Source organism: Schistocerca gregaria, chromosome 2 (assembly GCF_023897955.1).
Source record: "Schistocerca gregaria isolate iqSchGreg1 chromosome 2, iqSchGreg1.2, whole genome shotgun sequence".
NCBI lineage: Eukaryota > Metazoa > Arthropoda > Insecta > Orthoptera > Acrididae > Schistocerca > Schistocerca gregaria.
Genome location: NC_064921.1, coordinates 1,029,956,132 through 1,029,980,189, shown reverse-complemented (window position 1 = coordinate 1,029,980,189; position 24,058 = coordinate 1,029,956,132).

Genomic DNA, 24,058 nt, shown 5'->3' with positions numbered 1-24,058 from the left:
TACACGCGATCGCGTATCATCTGACACAGTTCGATCATTCACAATCTCATTGCGTATTACCAGTCCAATACTTCTCCTCGTTAACTACACGCAAAGTTAAAGAGTTCACACCAGGCTCGCGGCTGCTCACTGCTCAGAGACCAAGTCCCGCGATACCACACAAAGCGAAGTTTTCTAAGTCGTTTCACTTCCTGGCTGCCTGAAGACCGACTGTCCGCTTTCGCGTCTCCACCAGCACTGTCCTTCAGCCCCTCCCCGGCGGCATTACCTGCGCGCCCAACATCCTCGCCCAAGTGTCTAGTGCGGTTCCGTTTCCTTAAGCTGTCCATCTGATTGGCTACAGCTTATTCTACGTTATTTTACATTTTAACAATACTTAAATAATGGAAGCTTGCACACATTCAGGTTCTAAATAAAGTAACAATAATATGCATTACATGTTGTTGTTGTTGTGGTCTTCAGTCCTGAGACTGGTTTCATGCAACTCTCCATGCTGCTCTGTCCTGTGCAAGCTTCTTCATCTCCCAGTACCTATTGCAGCCTACATCCTTCTGAATCTGCTTAGTGTATTCATCTCTTGGTCTCCCTCTACGATTTTTACCCTCCACGATAGCCTCCAGTACTAAATTGGTGCTCCTTTGATGCCTCAGAACATGTCCTACCAAACGATCCCTTCTAGTCAAATTGTGGCACAAACTCCTCTTCTCCACGATTATATTCAATACCTCCTCATTAGTTATCTGATCTACCCATCTAATCTTCAGCATTCTTCTGTAGCACCACATTTCGAAAGCTACTATTCTCTTCTTGTCCAAACTATTTATCGTCCATGTTTCATTTCTAATATAGCTACACTCCATACAAATAATTTTAGAAATGACTTCCTGACACTTAAATCTATACTCGATTTTAACAAATTTCTCTTCTTCAGAAACGCTTTCCTTGCCATTGCCAGTCTACATTTTATATCCTCTCTACTTCAACCATCATCAGTTATTTTGCTCCCCAAATAGCAAAACTCCTTTACCACTTTAAGTGTCTCATTTCCTAATCTAATAACCTCAACATCACCCGACTTAATTCGACTACATTCCATTATCCTCGTTTTGCTTTTGATGATGTTCATCTTATATCTTCCTTTCAAGACACTGTCCATTCCATTCAACTGCTCTTCCAAGTCCTTTGCTGTCTCTGACAGAATTACGATGTCATCGGCGAACCTCAAAGTTTTTATTTCTCCTTCATGGATTTTAATACCTACTCCGAATTTTTCTTGCGTTTCCTTTACTGTTTGCTCAATATACAGATTGAATAACATTGGGTATAGGCTACAACTCTGTCTCACTCCCTTCCCAACCACTGCTTCCCTTTCATGTCCCTCGACTCTTATAACTGCCATCTGATTTCTGTGCAAATTGTAAATAGCCTTTGGCTCCCTGTGTTTTACCCCTGCCTCCTTTAGAGTTCGAAAGAGCGTATTCCGGTCAACATTGTCAAAAGCTTTCTCTAAGTATACAAATGCTAGAAATGTAGGTTTGTCCTTCCTTAATCTAGCTTCTAAGATAAGTCGTAGGGTCAGTATTGCCTCACGTGTTCCAATATTTCTACGGAATCCAAACTGATCTTCCCCGAGGTCGGCTTCTACCAGTTTTTCCATTCATCTGTAAAGAATTCGCAATAGTATTTTGCAGCTGTGACATATTAAACTGATATTTCGGTAATTTTCAGATCTGTCAACACCTGCTTTCTTTGGGTTTGGAGTCTGCCATAAAAATGGCATTTAGTTTATGAAATCCCTTTGTATTAAAGTCTGACCAGTTCGAAGGAATTACTACAGCTCACTTGTTATTCATTGCAGGCTAGACTAAGTTCGCGAATTTCTAAGGGTACACAATAAGCCGGGTGTATACCTCCAAAAAAAAAATGAGCAGAACAGATAATTTTAAGCCTACAAACAAATATCGAAAAATATTATGTATCACTTAAATGAAACAAAATTGCACCGGTTTCTTCGACTGTTCCCACGCTGCGTTTGCGAACTTTACAGGAGATAGAGGGAAACAAAGAAAGCCGGTACCAGAAACATGACTAAAGTAAAATCAACACACGTTCATAGGGTTTGGCGACCTGGAAAGAGCCCTCGACAATCACAAATGGTACAAGATGTTTGAAATTCTCTGGAAATTGGTGGTAAGCTGTAGGAAAAGACGGGTAATATAGAATATGTACGAGAGCTAAGAGCAAACAAGAAGAGTGGAAGGCCAACAGCGAAGTGCTCAGATTGAAACTGTTGTAAGACTGAGATGTAGCCTTTCAGCCCTATTGTTTTATCTGTATATCGAAGAAGCAATAACGCAACTAAAAGAAAGGTTCAAAAGTAGAATTAAAATTCAGGATGGAAGGATATCAATGGTAAGATTCGTTGATGACATTGCTATCCTCAGTGAAAGTGAAGAAGAATTACAGGACCTGCTGAATGGAATGAACAGACTAATGAATACAACACTTTGCACGGAGATTAAATCGAAAAAAGGTGAAAGTAACGAGAAAAAGCAGAAATGAGAACAGCGAGAAAATTACCATCAGGATTGGTGATCAGGAAGTAGATGAAGTTAAGGAAATCTGCTACATAGGCAACCAAATAACCCATGACGGACGGGGCATGGAGGTCATAAGAAGCAGATTATCAATGGCAAAAATGTCATTCCTGGCCAAAGGAAGTCTACTAGTTGCAAACCTAGGCCTTATTTTGAGGAAGAAATTTCTGAGAATGTACGTTTGGCGCACACCATTGTATGGTAGCGAAACATGTACTGCGGGAAAACCGGAAAGAAGAGAATCGAAGCTTTTGAGATGTGGTGCTACAGAAGAATACTGAAAGTAAGGTAGACTGGTAAGGTAAGTAATGAGGAGAATCTCCGGAGAATCGATGAGGAAAAGAAGATATGGAAAACATTGACAAGAAGAAGGGACAGGATGGTAGAGTACGTATGAACACAGCACGGAATAACTTCAATGGTACTTGAAGGAGCTGTAGAAGGTTAATACTGTAGAGGGAAACGGAGATTGGAATAAATCGAACGAATAACTGAGGACGTAGGTTGCAAGTGCTACTCTGAGATAAAGAGGTTAGCACAGGAAGGAATTCGTGGCATTACTCTCCGCCACACACTGAAAGATGGGTCGTGGACGATGCAGATGTCGATTATTTTGACCCTAAGGGTTTGCCTTTAATTCCCTTCGAGTCGAACATTCCAGTTTAAATCTGTGGCGTTACAACTGCCATATAAATTAGAACAGCCGCTTCATGCGGAAGTACACTACCGGCCATTAAAATTGCTACACCACGAAGATGACGTTCTACAGACGCGAAATTTAACCGACAGGAAGAAGATGCTATGATATGCAAACGATTAGCCTTTGAGAGAATTCACACAAGGTTGGCGCCGGTGGCGACACGTACAACATGCTGACATTAGGAAAGTTTCCAACCGATTTCTCATACACAAATAGCAGTTGACCGGCGTTGCCTGGTGAAATTGTTGTGCTGCCTCGTGTAAGGAGGAGAAATGAGTACCACCAGGTTTCCCACTTTGATAAAGGTCGGATTGTAGCCTATCGCGATTGCGGTTTATCGTATCGCGACATTGCTGCTCGCGTTGGTCGAGATCCAATGACTGTTAGCAGAATATGGAATCGGTGTGTTCAGGAGGGTAATACGGAATGCCGTGCTGGATCCCAACGGCCTCGTATCACTGTCAGTCGAGATGAAAGGCATCTTATCCGCATGGCAGTAACGGATCGTGCAGCCACGTCTCGATCCCTGAGTCAATAGATGGGGACGTTTGCAAGACAACAACCATCTGCACGAACAGTTCGACGAGGCTTGCAGCAGCATGGACTATCAGCTCGGAGACCATGGCTGCAGTTACCCTTGACGCTGCATCACAGACATGAGCGCCTGCGGTGGTGTAGTCAACGACGAACCTGGTTGCACGAATGGCAAAACGTCATTTTTTCGGATGAATCCAGGTTTGTTTACAGCATCATGATGGTCGCATCCGTGTTTGGCGACATCGTGGTGAACGCACATTGGAAGCGTGTGTTCGCCATCGCCATACTGGTGTATCACCCGGCGTGATGGTATGGGGTGCCATTGGTTACACATCTGGGTCACCTCTTGTTCGCATTGACGGAACTTTGAACAGTGGACGTTACATTTCAGATTTGTTACGACCCGTGGCTCTATCCTTCATTCGATCCCTGCGAAACCCCACATTTCAGCAGGATAATGCACGACCGCATGTTGCAGGTCCTGTACGGGCCTTTCTGGATACAGAAAATGTTCGACTACTGCCCTGGTGAGTACATTCTCCACATCTCTCACCAACTGAAAACGTCTGGTCAATGGTGGCCGTGCAAGTGGCTCGTCACAATACGCCAGTCACTACTCTCGATGAACTGTGGTATCGTGTTGAAGCTGCATGGGCAGATGTACCTGTACACGCCATCCAAGCTCTGTTTGACTCAATGCCGAGGCGTATCAAGTCCGTTATTACGGCCAGAGGTGGTTGTTCTGTGTACTGATTTCTCAGGCTCTATGCACCCAAATTGCGTGAAAATGTAATCACATGTCATTTCTAGTATAATATATTTGTCCAATAAATACACGTTTATCATCTGCATTTCTTCTTGGTGTAGCAATTTTAATGGCCAGTAGTGTATAATCCGCGAATACTGTAGTGCGAAAGCTTGTTCATCTGTGCCGCATCACTTCTTTTGACACCGCAGGAGCTGCCTCTTTCGACACACGAGCGCCGTCGTCATTCTCCGGTAGAAATTCGCCGGACAGTTTACCTGGCGAAGCCTTCAATCCTTGTGGTGTACCCCGTGTCGCTACCTCCGGGCATACGAATTATGATCAAAGCGTAACGGGGGAAGCGCTCCAGCCAAGTCGGCAGCAAAAATGATGAAATTTTAATGTTGTTGTGCGCACTGCTGGCCTGACGCTTAAATACTAGAAGTGGATGTACAAAACTGGCGACAACCACTCTAGCTACCATAGCTCACTACGTGGGACAGGCCTATAAGCATCACTTCTTCTTCAGTATATATCACTGGACAGGCAATCTTTTCCCAGTTACAGAACCTCAATAAGATCTAATAAACTCTTGTCTGTTATAGGTGAATAATTTAAAACATATGCTGAGATCCCAGATTTATTTCCCGCTTCTTCGTTACCTCTCATTCCAAGATTTATGAAATAATTTTAAGCACACAACAGTTACGTGGAACTGCTATTGTTCGTGTTCCTGTAGATGACGAAATAATACTAACATGTAAATATAAGTTGGAATTATATCAACCTCGCACAAAATATTTTAAGTGCACATTGGTTCAATGAAATGCACGTAGCAAAAAGTAAAAACTTAGTACCTTTGGTTCCGCGCTCATGTAATTACAACTGTAGTCTATCATATCATACAGATTTCTGAGATTAAAATTTTGTGGTGATATATGGCTGAATCATACCGATAAGTTGCAGTACTAGGATACTGGGAAACTGCAGTTTCACGACGAAAGATGTTGGTTGTAAAGCAGATATATGACCCATAGCTGAATACTGGCGCTCTGCAGTCTTGAAATGTCAGACACCCGTAGGAAGAATATTTCAAGGAAGCGTAGTGAGAAATTTTCAAGGAGAGATTTACACGGCTGGATCTACGAATATTCTTTAGCCTCTGCCTGTCTCACCGGCAAAGATCGTGAAAGCAAAACACTCTACAAAACAAATGAACACCGCACAGCCACAACAACACGTAATGGCAGCGAAAACTCCGCCTATGTTTTGAGAAATCGAATACAGTGCAGCGCCCAGAGCCCGTAGGTTAAGAAGTAAGCTTATTTCCTTCTCCAACAACACAGGAGAACGCACCACAACTTCAAAACTGTAAGTCACACACAAAAAACGTGATACAGACTCATTTCCGTTCGCAAATGCATAACAAACAGGAACTAAATTAAGTTTTGTTGTTTGCAGATGACAAGTTGTATATTGTGTAGCAGAATAGCTACCAAAATAAAAGCACAATAACATTGTGTAAGGTGTGTTAACTAATGTTTACATCCACTTTTCTCCAATTAAGCTATAATGGAACTTTTACATAATGTTGTATACAACACAAATGTTAATATGTAACAACAATTTTACAGTTAAAAATAAAAATTGAACCCACTGACGCTAGCACAAAAGTGCTGAAACATGTATGGGTGAAACAAAACAGAAAAAGGTGTCTTGCATAAAGCGGAACTTCTCATCCCATTTTCGTAGCAAGCACGGAGACACTAAGAAGAACTGCACCACAAGATGATTAAGATTAGGCTTATGATGCTTCATACTTGGATAATGTAAGTAATCTTTCTTCCCACGACTCACTCATGAACGGTACAGCTGGAGTAGATTCCATAACATTTACTAATAGAAAGGCACTGTAGATTCGAGATGTGAGCTATACAGCATAAACCAGCAGGTATAAGTACAGAATAATGTTAAAGATCCTTCTAAGGCAAATTGTACTGACACGTACTACAATCGTAGTGAACTGATTCAGAAAGAATGTGCCTTGTATTTTGTAGCATAATCGTTTCCCCTGAATACAGAAGGAAGGCCAAAATGCTTAACTCGGTGTTCTGAAACCGTCTCACCGCCGAAGATGGCAACACTGACCTTCATTTCAATCCTGTTACGAACTCCAAAACAGCGATACTGAGATACACTAACTAATAGCAGAACAGAAAAACAATCAGAATTTCTTTGTAGTGGAAAGGCCCTTGGGACCAGATGAGATACGTGTAAGATTCTACAAGGATTATGCGAAAGAACTTCCTCCCTTTCTAGCAGCGGTTTATCGAAGGGTACCTAGCGACTGGATAAAAGGCCAAGTCATTCCCGTTTTGAAGAAGGATCTTAGGACAATGCACATAATAACAGGCCTGTATAGTTGATGTCAGTCTACTGTAGAGTTGTGGAAGACGCGACGTTTCATGCTCATGTTTTATTACGGTTCTGGAAACCGAAAACCTCCTTTATAAAAATCAACATCGATTGCGCAAACAAAGATCTTGCGAAACCCAGTTCGCCCTGTTCCTCCATGAGATCCATAGCGCTGCAGACGACAGTGATCAGATTGTTGGCGTGTTCCTTCACTTCATGAGGGTGTTTGACGCCGTCCCGCAGTGCCTGCCCGTGGAAAAAAAAAATACAAAGTTACTGATTGTCGGAACTAGACTTTCGAATGAATTCAGGACTTCCTAGCAGATAGAACTCAACACGTCGCTCTTAAAGGAACAAATTCGAAATATATAATGGTAATCAGCGGAGTCCCCAAGGAATTGTGACAGGACAATTATTGTTTACAATGTATACACATGATGCTCTTTTGAGAGTGTTCGCAAATGATTAAGTTGTATAAAAAGTAGTAGAAACTCCAAAAGACAGTATTGATTTGCCGAATGACCAGAAGAGGATTGATGAAGGGTGCCGGTTCTAGCAGTTGACCCTGAAAGTATATAAATGTAACATGTTGCGCATAGAGACAAAAACGAAATCGACAATCGTACAACGACACTATTGATGATGAATAGCACTGATTATACTCAAAGCTAATTTCAGTGGAATGGCTACATATAAGAACTGGTAGGAAAAGCAGATGCGAGATAGGTTCATCAGAAGAATCTTAATGAAATATATCTCGTCCACGAAGGAAGTGGCTTACAAGACCCTTGTTCGATCGATTCTTGAGTACTGTTTATCAACCTGGGACTCTTATCAGGTAGCCTGATGGAAATACAGAGAAAAACCAACGAAGAGCGGCGCGTTTTGCCACAGAACGCTTTAACTTCACGTGAGCGTCACAGAGATGCTCAACAAACTCCAGCGGCAGAGGCTACCAGAGGTCTACTACTGAAATTTCGAGAGGGTACTTTCCGGGAAGAGTCGGCCAACAGATTACTTCCTCCCATACACGTCTCGCGAAATAACAACAACGAGAAAATCAGAGAAATTTGACGTAATCATTGATCCCACACGCCATTAGCTTGTGGAACAGGGAAGGTTGGCTCAGTTAGTGGTATCAGAAGTGCCCTCCGCCACGCACAGTCTGACGTCTTGCTGCCATGGACTCCAAGAAGCGTTTAAAGTGGCAGGCATCCTGATTCATGACCGCTCAACCGTCATACAGAGCTCACGGAGATATGTTGTAGCTGGCTTCGCTGGCGACCCAGATGTGCCTTACGAGATTGTAATCAAGTTAACAGGGGGAAATCGGGAGTAGAGTGGACATTCTGGGCGTTCGGGCTGGGGATAAGAGGGCGATTAGGAGAAGAGGTGAAGAGTTGTGGCAGGAGTCATGGGAAGCCAGTGACAGAACATTACAACTTCTACCAGACGTGAAAGAAAGGTTAGGTATGAGATACTTTGAGCCAACACGGGTGAACCATGATTTATTTTTAAAAAATATTCGTAAGAATTTATTTTATTTACCAGCGATTCATCAAGAACTTTAACACATTTAATCACACTATGTAAGCGTGGAAGTAGTTGCCAAGGAGTAACTGATGAAATCATAAACAAATTGCTTTTAACAAATGGGAATTTTATTCACTTTACTAGCGCCTAAACGCATTTTTTAAAAGAAACAGATTTAAAATTATAATCAGAAAGCACCCTTCAAATATCAAGTTACAATTTATTCAGAGACAGAAAGAAACACGTTTTGACTGTATGAGCTTTCGGGCAGAGAACCTTGCTGCTCCCTTTTGACACGGCAGCAGTTACGACCGCTCACAACAGCCTCTGAAAGACTACACTGGTGCAAATCTGCAACACACCAGATTAATTTCTGGAAGTTTTAACAATTTACTCAAGCACACAAACTATAACACCGTATGAGGGATGGAAATGGTACCAAACACTAAAATTTGAAATATTAACTTTGCCACCGAAGGTAACTTGATTTTAACTTCTAAGAAAGTCTTACGGTGAAAGGGTGGACACTATATATACTAAAATGATCATTTAAATAAAAGCCCATGAAATGCAATCTTATATGAAATTCCACAGGGTTGGCCAAACAAGTTAAGATGCTATACAGCACACCGCCTCTCAAGATGATAGGCAAGATAAAAACATGTTTCAGGAATTAGGCTGTTTCACTCCAAGCAATAAATTCTTTAACACGCCAAATCCGACAAACATGACAGAGGCAGATCCGAACGACAGACAGACACTAACTGCCTAATAAACGCGGACTAGTGACAGACGAGCAAGCTGGGAATGAGAGACTCACCAAGAAAACAAGTAGAATTTAACAAGACTAAATCACACATCACTAATCACTTAACTTCTAATAAACTGCGATTTCTTGAGAAGACCTGGCACAGCACCTCTCAAATCGCTATCACGAACCGTCCGCTGCCAGCCGCTTCAACGGACGCAGGAAGGCGCGCCGATCTCCCGTCTCACGGCATCGCAGCTCGCACCGGCCAGACTGATGTCGTGGGTTGACTCCTGTTGCTCTCGTGTCGATCGCGAAGTCACTACCCCTTGCTATACGCCGCGTCCCACTGGACTCACGTGGCGACCTCACATGTGGTTTACGAGTGCACCCCCTTTACAATTATGTAGCAGCCGTGCTAAGACTTCAACCACCAAACAACGACATGTATACATTATTGAGATGAGAGGATACATTTCGAACACTAAACAACCTAGCAAATCAGGTATCACGAAAGGTTCTATCGGAATATCTGAGAGAGAATCGTGAGCAGTGACAAATAATCAATTGTGTCCCAGTACCCCAATACCGTACTGCCTGTGCGTGGATAGGTCGACCACCTTTACAGTTGGAATCTGCCACGGGCAGGGCTAGGGGGGCGGGGGGGGGGGGGCAACAATACCGAATCAAGACAAGCACCGGAATTGACGTGGGTTAGATTCTTAGTAAGTAGGACTCAGAACTAGGAAACAAAAAACAGGAACTCGGTGGGCGAGGCCACGCGGTAGGTTTATGCACTTTACTGACACACCTCTGACGCTGCAGGCAGTGTGCAGGTTAAACGGTTCAAATGTCTCTGAGTACTATGGGACTTAACTTCTGAGGTCATCAGCCCCCTAGAACTTAGAACTACTTAAACCTAACCAACCTAAGGACACCACACACATCCATGCCCGAGGCAGGACTCGAATCTGCGACCATAGCGGTCCTGCGGTACCAGACTGTAGCGCCTAGAACCGCACGGCCACCCCGGCCGGCTGTACAGCTTAGTCACTAAGTACACCATTAGAATAAGTATAGTAATATCAATAGTGAACAAATTGCCCATTGTAACCATACTGTAGCTGACCTCTAAACCTTGTAAATTAGCTGGTAACAATATTGTAACAATTAAAAAAAATTCATCTTGATTGTTCCCCCATGTGTTTGTTGCCGAACCCTGTCCTGTTGGCATGTGTACTGCGTACTAACGTTTGGTTTTCGATGTCAAAGTACCCAACTTCAGTTGTGATAGTTGGTGGTCGGTGGCGCGCGCAGTGAGATATCTGGAGACAATCGAACAACTTACGTATCGAGACAAGTCAAGACAGCACAAGCGGCAGGCGGTCTTACATTGGCAAACCTCTCTCTGCTGCCACATAAAGCGAACCCCCAACAACTGCAAATTGTTTCCTAGTTCTGGATAAGAGTCGAGTAGTATAAGTGCAATGCTTGTTGTACAACAAAACTTTGACCAAACAAGACGACTGAGTGCAATGCGCGTTCTTTTGTCTAAATTCTTAATATAGGTGATGGATTTGGCACTGTGCACAACGATAACGCCGTCACAGTAGAGCAATACGCTTAAGTGTGCACCAAGTTATATTTATTATTAGTGGGTCGCTTAACCATGGAAAAGTTGTTGAACAATGTAAAGGATCTTAGAATCTAAATCAAGAACGGCATTTTCTCTAATGACTGACAAAATCACAGTAAAATTTATTAGAGAACAAAGTCTCTAAAATTGAAATCAAATTACAAAATGAATAAAAACACTGAGGGGAGGTGTCAGGTAGGGTGGAGGACTATATGAAGAGAGCGTAACTAGTTCAGCTCATTTCGGCAGCTCACGAAATCTAAGTTAATACATATGAAGATAGTAACTGTTCTCGAAAGAACAGATACCTTTGATGGCAGTGCAGCTTCTCTAGAATAAATGATAATTAATTGAAACCCTCAGCTGCCGACAGGTATTGTTGATATACCTCGATGGGGACAGCTGAAAATGTGTGCCCCGACCGGGACTCGAACCCGGGATCTCCCGCTGACATGGAAGACGCTTACCCATCTTTTTTTAAATTTTGTTCGTTGTTGATCGTTGTGGTTGGTCCTTGCGGACGTCACATGACATTCGTTCAAGTTCGATTTGTTGATCCTTCTACTCAGTTTTTTATTACAGAGGCCAACCATCTCTCTGAACGAACACGCTGAGCTACCGTGCCGGCGATCCATCTGAGCCACTGAGGACGCAGATGAATAGCGCAACTGCAGGGACTTTTCCCTTGCACGCCTCCCGTGAGACCCACATTCCCAACTGTCCGCAATCTTCATACGCAATGTTCCTAATAGATATTTGCCCATCTACTCATTTCTCGCGCACACTAAGGTGACGATTCCCGTAAGATTTCGGGCAACCTTTGCTCATTTGCACAGACGAAGGTCAATGGCTGGGTAGGCTATAACTATATCACTCCTGGAAATGGAAAAAAGAACACATTGACACCGGTGTGTCAGACCCACCATACTTGCTCCGGACACTGCGAGAGGGCTGTACAAGCAATGATCACACGCACGGCGCAGCGGACACACCAGGAACCGTGGTGTTGGCCGTCGAATGGCGCTAGCTGCGCAGAATTTGTGCACCGCCGCCGTCAGTGTCAGCCAGTTTGCCGTGGCATACGGAGCTCCATCGCAGTCTTTAACACTGGTAGCATGCCTCGACAGCGTGGACGTGAACCGTATGTGCAGTTGACGGACTTTGAGCGAGGGCGTATAGTGGGCATGCGGGAGGCCGGGTGGACGTACCGCCGAATTGCTCAACACGTGGGGCGTGAGGTCTCCACAGTACATCGATGTTGTCGCCAGTGGTCGGCGGAAGGTGCACGTGCCCGTCGACCTGGGACCGGACCGCAGCGACGCACGGATGCACGCCAAGACCGTAGGATCCTACGCAGTGCCGTAGGGGACCGCACCGCTACTTCCCAGCAAATTAGGGACACTGTTGCTCCTGGGGTATCGGCGAGGACCTTTCGCAACCGTCTCCATGAAGCTGGGCTACGGTCCCGCACACCGTTAGGCCGTCTTCCGCTTACGCCCCAACATCGTGCAGCCCGCCTCCAGTGGTGTCGCGACAGGCGTGAATGGAGGGACGAATGTAGACGTGTCGTCTTCAGCGATGAGAGTCGCTTCTGCCTTGGTGCCAATTATGGTCGTATGCGTGTTTGGCGCCTTGCAGGTGAGCGCCACAATCAGGACTGCATACGACCGAGGCAGACAGGGCCAACACCCGGCATCATGGTGTGGGGAGCGATCTCCTACACTGGCCGTACACCTCTGGTGATCTTCGAGGGGACACTGAATAGTGCACGGTACATCCAAACCGTCATCGAACCCATCGTTCTACCATTCCTAGAACGGCAAGGGAACTTGCTGTTCCAACAGGACAATGCACGTCCGCATGTATCCCGTGCCACCCAACGTGCTCTAGAAGGTGTAAGTCAACTACCCTGGCCAGCAAGATCTCCGGATCTGTCTCCCATTGAGCATGTTTGGGACTGGATGAAGCGTCGTCTCACGCGGTCTGCACGTCCAGCACGAACGCTGGTCCAACTGAGGCGCCAGGTGGAAATGGCTTGGCAAGCCGTTCCACAGGACTACATCCAGCATCTCTACGATCGTCTCCATGGGAGAATAGCAGCCTGTATTGCTGCGAAAGGTGGATATACACTGTACTAGTGCCGACATTGTGCATGCTCTGTTGCCTGTGTCTATGTGCCTGTGGTTCTGTCAGTGTGATCATGTGATGTATCTGACCCCAGGAATGTGTCAATAAAGTTTCCCCTTCCTGGGATAATGAATTCACGGTGTTCTTATTTCAATTTCCAGGAGTATATACACTCCTGGAAATGGAAAAAAGAACACATTGACACCGGTGTGTCAGACCCACCATACTTGCTCCGGACACTGCGAGAGGGCTGTACAAGCAATGATCACAAGCACGGCACAGCGGACACACCAGGAACCGGGGTGTTGGCCGTCGAATGGCGCTAGCTGCGCAGCATTTGTGCACCGCCGCCGTCAGTGTCAGCCAGTTTGCCGTGGCATACGGAGCTCCATCGCAGTCTTTAACACTGGTAGCATGCCGCGACAGCGTGGACGTGAACCGTATGTGCAGATGACGGACTTTGAGCGAGGGCGTATAGTGGGCATGCGGGAGGCCGGGTGGACGTACCGCCGAATTGCTCAACACGTGGGGCGTGAGGTCTCCACAGTACATCGATGTTGTCGCCAGTGGTCGACGGAAGGTGCACGTGCCCGTCGACCTGGGACCGGACTGCAGCGACACACGGATACACGCCAAGACCATAGGATCCTACGCAGTGCCGTAGGGGACCGCACCGCCACTTCCCAGCAAATTAGGGACACTGTTGCTCCTGGGGTATCGGCGAGGACCATTCGCAACCGTCTCCATGAAGCTGGGCTACGGTCCCGCACATCGTTAGGCCGTCTTCCGCTCACGCCCCAACATCGTGCAGCCCGCCTCCATTCGTGTCGCGACAGGCGTGAATGGAGGGACGAATGGAGACGTGTCGTCTTCAGCGATGAGAGTCGCTTCTGCCTTGGTGCCAATGATGGTCGTATGCGTGTTTGGCGCCGTGCAGGTGAGCGCCACAATCAGGACTGCACACGACCGAGGCACACAGGGCCAACACCCGGCATCATGGTGTGGGGAGCCATCTCCTACACTGGCAGTACACTTCTGGTGATCGTCGAGGGGACACTGAATAGTGCACGGTACATCTAAACCGTCATAGAACCCATCGTTCTACCATTCCTACACCGGCAAGGGAACTTGCTGTTCCAACAGGACAATGCACGTCCGCATGTATCCCGTACCACCCAACGTGCTCTACAAGGTGTAAGTCAACTACCCTGGCCAGCAAGATCTCCGGATCTGTCCCCCATTGAGCATGTTTGGGACTGGATGAAGCGTCGTCTCACGCGGTCTGCACGTCCAGCACGAACGCTGGTCCAACTGAGGCGCCAGGTGGAAATGGCATGGCAAGCCGTTCCATAGGACTACATCCAGCATCTCTACGATTGTCTCCATGGGAGAATAGCAGCCTGCATTGCTGCGAAAGGTGGATATACACTGTACTAGTGCCGACATTGTGCATGCTCTGTTGCCTGTGTCTATGTGCCTGTGGTTCTGTCAGTGTGATCATGTGATGTATCTGACCCCAGGAATGTGTCAATAAAGTTTCCCCTTCCTGGGACAATGAATTCACGGTGTTCTTATTTCAGTTTCCAGGAGTGTATATATATATATATATATATATATATATATATATATATATATATATATATATATATATATATATATAAATAAAGATAGTAACTGTTCTCGAAATAACAGATACAATTGATGACCGTACAGCTTCTCTAGTCTCCAGTACAAACAGTCATAACTTTGTAAAATTTCGTTTCTGTTTCCATCTTTGCTTTTCTTCCACTTCTTCTGCATATGCCCTGATACTTATGAAACTTATTTTCAGTGCCTTTGTCACGCTTAAAACTGATATCACATACTAGATAACTGAAGTGGGAGACTTGTTTTTTATTTTCTCATTTATTATTATTTTAGATCTAACTACATTCTTCGCTTTTAAAGCCATTTTCTTCGTCTTATTCGTAGTGATAGTTAAGTTTAGTATATTGCGTTTTGACCCAGTCGATATACTGGTGTTTGTAAATTATCTTTTGTTTCCTGTATAATTATCTGTCATCGGCATATAGGAGAGCGTTCAATGGTATGTTACATCCTATTTTAATTCATGACTGTATGTAACTGGGTTGTCAATATGTAAGTTTAATGAAACGCATGATAGACTACATACTAGTCCAACAATTATATTTATCAACATTTCACCTGACGTGTATGGAAAGATTACCACAAGATGGGAAATTACAGAGATTAGCATCGAACCAGTCGAAAAACTGAAAACTTAAAAATCGTTACTCTCGGCAGTTTCAAAAGAGATCAGTGTCTCCGAGAAGTTCAGAGCTCCCTTCTTCTTTACAAATGGGAACTACCCATCAAGTATTGCACGTTTGTAACGATTACAGGTGTATTTTGGTAGCACACAACGAAAACCAACGTTTTAAATTCTCAAGGGTGTATCCATAGGGCACTGGCTGTTCTGAAATGATCTTAAGATGGTAATTCTCTTTAACAAATCCATACCCCCTTCTGACAATCTTTTTGAGAATTTAGAGAGGAATATGAACAAAGGTACCGTTCCGTGCATCAGAGGGATTCTTCGTGATGATGATGGGATGAAGTAAACCAGAAGGGGGAAATTGATAAATCGGTTCATCTAATTGAAACTGAGTGCCAATTTACTCTGATTGACTGTAGGGTAAATGAGTGCACCGTGTGAAATGTACTGACACTGTTACATACTGGGGTGCCTACTACGAGGAACCGAGTGGTTGAACCAAATTCTTCAGAACAGAAACGAAGCTTACGCCAATCAGCACCGAAGAGGTTTAAATGACCTCGACGGAAATTGATAATGACGAAATTGATTAAGTTGAGACATTTAAAGGTATATTTAAGGGTAAGCAGCGTGATGGATGATGAATGCTGCAGCAGGAGAGTGAAAGGAATGGTTTATAGGGATTACAAACCGGAGGTAGGGCACGAGAGGGAGAGAGGTTTCTAAAGTTGTAGAATAACTTTGAACTCTTATGAATTCCTAGGAAAAGTAGATGCAGTTCAAAATCCTGGAAACATGTCTGAAGGTATCATGTAGAGTCGATAAAGTTTAGACAAAGACACAGAAAGGAGGTGCTGGATTTCAACGAACATATAGATAAGGAATAAATACACGTTATAACTTATTACTGTAAAACAGTAGGTTGAAATTCTAAAGAAAAATTTTGGAAGGTCAGCAAACGGATAAGTGGAACACTCAAAATTGAGGACGGAATTAAGAGAAATCGAATTCTCCGAGTCACCGAGAAAGTGTTTGTGTAAAAGCCCCGAGAGTACTTTTGTACATAAGTAGTGAAATGTAAAAATAAGAAAGAAAATGAAGGCTAGCCTCCTGCCACAGGTACAACGAAATCACGTGTGAAAAATACTGCAAACAGTTTATTGCCGAATAAATAAAAAAAAATTAAGAATTAATAATATCAGAAACCAACAGCACCTTAGAAATATAATAAACTGGGAGCGTAAAGAAACTGAATCAGATTTAGTGAGAGAGATTTGCAAATAATTTTAGAAAGGGTATTTTTTGGAATAACTGACGCAGTGTGGAAGTACTTGCAGAGACTACTTAAGCCGTAATAAAGTTTCAAAGAGATTTAAATTAAGCACAAATCGTGTCTAGATTCAGTTGCCTCCGATTTTTCTTCTGTCATTCTTCGAGATTTCCATTTTAAAAAAGTTCTGCCGCAGTACTCGAGTATAAAGGCAAAGCCTTGATTTCTCCAGAGAGTGCTACCGCTCCTGTTAAGAGCTTATGAATATTTATCTACGTATTTATAAGCGTTTTGCGCCCCTCCACAGAGAGAGAGGGAGAGAGAGAGATTCTCGGTCGTCTTCATAATTACCTAGAAAGAGATCTGGCGTGATCTGATTGGCTCTTACCGTAAGCGGCTCTACAGGACTCCGCGACACGGTGCGGCATTGAGCTTCTTCTGCGAGCACGGAGGCGCGTCGGGGGAGTTGCCGTGAACTCGATAGCGGGACGTGGGATTTCGGGGGGGTAGGGTGGGCTAACGAGGCTATCAGCCGATCCCCAATTATGGCTAACAACACGCCGCAGGTCAACACTTGCGGCCGTGTCTGGCGACGTGATGCTACCGTAGCGCCGCCGAGAGCGTCACGTGACGGAACAGCCCCTGGGCATAGAGCGGTCTCCTGGTGCTCTCTTAACAGCACGCAGCTGTCTGGCTGTCATAATTTGAAAGAAGCTTTTGATACACTTTTCTTTCCAGACCTGTGTGACGAGATCCTATATGGCGATATTGGAATCAAATAAAAACAGAAAACTTGCCACAACAGACCATGGACTGTTTCTGTTAGAAAGTAATCACCACATGCGTTGAGACATTTAACCCATCATCAGACTAATTCCTGAAACTTCCTGGCAGTTCAAAGCTGTGTGCCGGACCGAGACTCGAATTCGTGACCTTTTCCTTTGGCGGACAAGTGCTCTACCCGCTAAGCTACCCAAGCATCACTCATGACCTACCCTCACAGCGTCAGCTCTACCAGTACCTCGTCTCCTACCTTCCAAACTTCACAGCAGCTCTTCTGCGAACCTTGCAGAACCAGCACTCCTGGAAGAAAGGATATTCCGGAGACATGGTTTAGCCACATCCTGGGGGGGATGTTTCCAGAATGAGATATTCACTCTGCAGCGGGGTGGCTAAGCCATGTCTCCGCAATATCCTTTCCTCCAGGAGTGCTAGTTCTGCAAGGTTGCCGTCTCGTGTGGCCGAGCGGTTCTAGGCTCTACAGTCTGGGTCAAAATGGTTCAAATGGCTCTGAGCACTATGGGACTTAACATCTATGGTCATCAATCCCCTAGAACTTAGAACTACCTAAACCTAACTAACCTAAGGACAGCACACAAAACCCAGTCATCACGAGGCAGATAAAATCCCTGACCCTGCCAGGAATCGGACCCGGGAACCCGGGCGTGGGAAGCGAAAACGTTACCGCTACGGTCGCACGTTCGAATCTTGCCTCGGGCATGGATGTGTGTGATGTCCTTGGGTTAGTTAGGTTTAAGTAGTTCTAAGTTCTAGGGGACTGATGACCTCAGAAGTTAAGTCCGATAGTGCTCAGAGCCATTTGCACCATTTCTGCGAGGTTTGCAGGAGAGCTTCTGTGAAGTTTGGAAGGTAGGATACGAAGTACTGGTAGAATTGAAGCTGTGAGAGCGGGTCGTGAGTCGTGCTTGGGTAGCTCAGTTGGCAGAGCACTTGCCCGCGAAAGGCAAATGTCCCGAGTTCGAGTCTCGGTCCGGCACACCGTTTTGATCTGCCAGGAAATTTCATATCAGCGCACACTCCGCTGCAGAGTGAATATCTCATTCTGAGATCAATTCCTGTTTCGTAGAACGTAGTCCGCCGCCGACAGAACCACGACCACGCCTACTCTTCTACTTCCTACGTCCACGTATTCCTTGATTTTGCTCACCAAAGATGTGAAAATCACACAGTGAAATATCTTAGCTGTACGGAAGATGTTGAAACGAAATCGCTGAAGCGTAGTCTTCATCAGAAAGGCAGTAGGGGAGGAGATGTGTGCAATCTGACAGCATTCTGACAGTCGGAAGACAAACGGGAAAGCCAACAGTGAGAACATCCCATATTTCCCCCACCAAGGCTGTTGACCCAAGTTCCGGTAAGGTTTTGATGACCATCTTCTTCGACTACGGGGCCACTCAGCTTGTCGTATACTTCCAGCCACAATCGATGCACAGTGAGTGGTATTAAGATATTTTGTAGAAACTGCGACGCGCGATATAGTCAGAACGCCCAGGAACTTTGACGGACGGAATCACCCTGTTGCATGATAACACACGCACCCAGTCTGCCAACCGGACGAAGGCTAAGCTGCAGCGATTTCATCAGCCCTATCTGGTAAGGATCACATACCGCACTGCAATACTCCAGCAGAGGACAAGCGTTGTGTACGCCGTCTTATTAGTAGACCTCTTGCGTCTTGTAAGTTCTACTAATGAAACGCAATCATTGATTGGATTACCCCACCGTGTTACCTACGTGATCGTTACAAATAAAGTTGTTCGTAATTGCTATTCCTACGTATTGACAGCCTTTAAATTTTTATATTTTGTCATGTAAACGAAATTTGACAGGTTCCCTTTAATACAACATCTACATTTACATGGTTACTCTGCAATTCACACTTAAGTTTCTGCCAGTCTTCATCGAATCATTTTCATACTACTTCTCTACCATTCCACTCTCGAATGGTGCATGGGAAAAAGGGACACCTAAATCATTCCGTTCGAGCTCCGATTTCTCTTATTTTATTACGATGATCATTTCTACCTTCGTAGGTGGGTGTCAACAAAATATTTTCGCATTTGGAAGAGGAAGTTGGTGATTGAAATTTCGTAAATAGATCTCGCCGGAGAGAAAACCACCGTTGTTTTAATTGACTGGCACTCAACTCGCATATCATATCAGTGACACTCTCACCCCTATTGCGCGATAACACGAAACGAGCTGCCCTTCTTTGCACGGACAAGTGTAATGTAGGCCGTCTCTTTAGTGGGTTTGTCGTATCTTCTAAGTGTTCTGCCAACATAGCGCAGTCTTTGTGTCACCTTCCCCACACCTTTAAGTTGCTCGCAATTGTAATTTCTAGGTATTTAGTCGAATTGAGAGCCCCTAGATTTGTATGATTTATCGTATACCCAAAATTTATCCGATTTCTTTTAGTACCCGTCTGGGTGACCTCGCACTTTTCTTTGTTTAGTGCTAACTGCCACTTTTCGCACCATACAGAAATTCTCTCTAGATCATTTTGTAATTCGAAATGATCGTCTGATGATTTTACTAGATGGTAAATTACAGTGTCATCTGCAAACAATCTAAGGGTGCTGCTCAGATTATGACCTAGATCATTTATGTAAATCTGGAACAGCAGAGGGCCTATGACACTACCTTGCGGAACGCCAGATATCACTTCTGTTCTACTCGATGATTTACCGTCTATCACTACGAAACGTGACCCCTCTGAGAGGAAATCACGAATCCAGTCACACTGTAACAACAACTACGCTGCACTATTGTACACGTAAGTAATTTTTTTTCCATCTGATTTTTCGATAAACTAGTGTAATTGATATTCTAATTACATTTTTTTTTGTTTCTTGCCATTGTGTTTAGAAAACTGTAAACATGTTTCAATGTTAAGATTAATGTTTATGTCAAGTATCAAGTAATATTGTGATAGAATTGAAATGTAACAAATTTTGGGACTGTTGTAAGATGTTTAAAATTGTAACTGTGAGTCTGGTCCATACGTAGGCAATGTGTTAAGATATGTAGAATGCAAAACCTCGGGTGCATACCCGGCCTGTAAGGGAGCGGTAAAAGGTGGATGGCAGGCGAGCGCGGGGAAAATGCACACGGGCACTCCACGGCACAACGGGCTCGCAGTAGTAGTTGGAGTCTGGCACTGGACTGAGCAACACCTTCTGGAGCGCGGAGGCTCTCCTGGAAGACGTAGCTTCACTGAGCCTCGGGTATGCTGTTCCAACGCCCACCCATCCTGGCAAAATTCCATAGGCACTAAATGGAAAAGTATTGCGACGCTAAGAAGAATTAAAGATAACTTTAAAATTTATGTAGTAATGAAGTTTCATTATTTCGAGACAGATGTTTAAAGGTATTTAAATGAGAAGTAAATAAGATAGATGGGGTAGTAACTCATATACTGGAACTCTTGAACGCATGATAACTTCAGTAATCAATTTTTTTAATATAGTGATCATAACAGTTTCAGGGTCTCACCCCCCCCCCCTTTATTCATTTGAATTCTGAAGTGTTCCACATTGGTGTGACCAACAAAAGTTAAAGTCAATATATAAGTCAAAATTTATCAGTGTTTTATCTTTATCAAAATTGACATTTTGTGTGTGGCTCGAAAATGCTATTTCTAGGGTAATCTATATAGTATACATTATAGTGTAGTGTTATGTATTCATGGTATTTCCATATCACTACAGAACGTGAAAGTATCAGTTCCATAGATTTTCTGGTTCTAAAATTAGACTATATCACGCAGTGTTACTACGTGTTGTTTTGCATGAATATACACCAACTTGTACAGGGAAGAAACTCAGTTAATGCCTAATTAGGCTGGCGACCGTATTATTATCAAATTGGTAGCATCTTAAGTGTTACTTTTGGTCCATCTTGACGTGTAATTGCATTTTGTTCTTACTTGACGGATCATTGTATTTACAGAGTGGGTGTAAGTCTGATTTGCCACCATTCCGGTACACGCTGTTGATATCTATACGAAAATCCTTTCTCATAAGGTGAAGCCCGTTCACTTACCATAGTACAGCCATTAAGGAGTATTGTGTACCCCACGCGCACGTTACAACACAACTGAGACGATACTCCATATGCACGCAATTTGATTAATAGACGCTTGTGAGGAACGGTATGAAAAGCCTTCTGGAAATCTACTCACCTGGATGACCTCACACTTATTATTATTTAGGGTCAATTCCCGATTTCCGCACCATAAGGATATACTGTCTAAAACATGTTGTCATTGACTTTGATCTTCTGACGAGTTTACTAGACGGTACATGATAGCGTCAGAAAACAATCGCATATGGCTGTCAGATTGTGTATTAGACCATTTGCACAGATTAGAAATAGCAAAGGCCCTATAACTGTTCTTTGAGGAACAAAATATACCACTTTTGTCTTACTCGATAACTTTCCGTCAATTACAACAAATCTTGATGACAGTAAATCACCAATCCATTTGCGCAAATGAGACGATAATCCAGAGGCACGTAATTGGATTGGAAGCTGTTCTGAGGAACGGCATAAAAATACTTTTACAAAATTTAGAAATACGAAATTAATTTGAGATCCTTTTCGATAGTATTCATTACTGCGTGAGAATAAAGCGCTATTTGTGTGTCAGAAGAACGGTATTTTCTGAATCAATGTTGACTCTGTGTTTTATTGGGGGTAATTCATACTCGTAATGTTCGAAAACAGTATGTTCCAAACTCCTACTGGAAATCGATGTCAGTGATATTGATCTATAATTCAGCGGAGTACTCCTATTTCCTTTTTTGCGAATTGATGTGATCTGAAAGTTTCCAGTGTTTAAGTACGGATCTTTCGTAGAGCGGGCTGTTGTATATGATTGTTTAGTACGGAGGTATTATAGTAGCATACTCTGAAAGGAATATATTTGGTATACTATCTGGAGCAGACGACTTGTCTTTCTTAAATTGTTTGCTACACCGAAGATATCTACTTCTCATGTTAGCAACAGTTCTGAATCTTGGAACATTTACTCCGTATTACGTAGTGAAAGAATTTCTTAAAACTGTATTTAGTAAACCCTCTTTAGAGGCTCTGTCATCGATAACATTACCATCGCAATCGTGTAGTGAAGGTATTGATTGTGTCTTGCCGATGGTGTACTTTACTTGCAACCAGAATATCTTTGGATTTTCTGCGATGTTTCGAGATGAGTTCCATTGTGAAAACGACTGAAATCTGCACGAAATTTCGAGCTTCTGTGAAACATCGCCAGTATGGAGGCTTTTGTGCTTTTAAATTCGACACGCTTTTTTCGCTGTTCCCTTAACAGTGTACTGACCTGTTTTTAGTACGGTGGAAGGTAAGTTCCGTCTTTTATTAGTTTATTTGGTATAAATGTCTCAATTGGTGTCGAAACTATTTGTTTCTATTTTTAAGCCACACCTCGTCTGTGTGTACTTAGTTCGGATGGAATGGAGTGTTCTTTTAGAAAGGCGTCAAACGAATCTTATCTTTTTTGTAAGTATTTTGGCTTTATTTTTTTGAGTTTGGGTATTTATTTTCGCTACAACGATCGAATGGTCACTAGTGCCTGTTTCCATCACAGCGCTCCGTATTTGCTCAGGATTATTTGCTGCTAAGAGGTCGACCATGTTTTTACATCATTTTACGCTTCTAGAGGGCTCCCGAGCTAATTGTTCAAAATAACTTTCGGAGAAAGCATTTAGTACGATTTCGGACAATGGTTTATGCTTATCTCCGATTTTAAACACGTGCTTTCGCCAACAAAGAGGGCAGTTTGAAGTCACCGCGAAGTAGAGTTGCATGAGTGCGTTCCTTTTGATGGAAACAAGATTCCAGTTTTCTTCCAAGTGTTCGACAACTGTATCATCTAAGTCGAGAGGTCGGTAAAAGGAACCCGTTATTAATTCAGATTTTGTGAACAGAGATACATTTACTCTTTCTGCTCGTTTGTCATCGCTCACTTCCCAGTCTAGACACTTGTTTTGTCGAGGTTCTCTGAACGTCATCTGTTGTCTTCACTTTTTCAGTGTTCCTTATTTTCACGATATTTATTACGTGTCTCTGTTTTAAATGCGATATATTTGTGTGTTTTGTTTTACTTTTAAAGGATCGCACTTAGGTCATTAATATTTTGTTCCCCATGTACAATTTCCCTATCCGTTACAGGCCATCTCTGTGACCAGCTCCTTCACTACTGAAGCACTCCCTCTTCACATGCTTCACTATTCTACATGCGTGTACCGACACTTGCGCTACAGTCGTCATTCCATACGTAATTTATGTTATCTTTTTAAAATTTGGACAGATAATTGTACAACATTATATATTTTACAATCCTGCCTTCTTTCGATGATGTTCGTTGTTACTTTCTCTTTCGTACAACTTATTCCACATGTATGTGCAGTTGACATATTTGATCGTTGTTCAATCTGTGTGTCATACTTATTTCTGCGCATAAGAAACGTCCTCAGCAGTGATGAATGCAGCCGAATTAACCCCTGAGATGCGCTATGGTGCGCGGCAGACAGTATAAAGTAACAGCCTCGACTTCAGCTATAGTGTTTGCACTTGTTGTGAGGTTCTGGGACATTTCCCATCAGACCGAATACTTTCGTTTCTTCCAGCGTCTGGCAGCGAGCAAGTTTCAC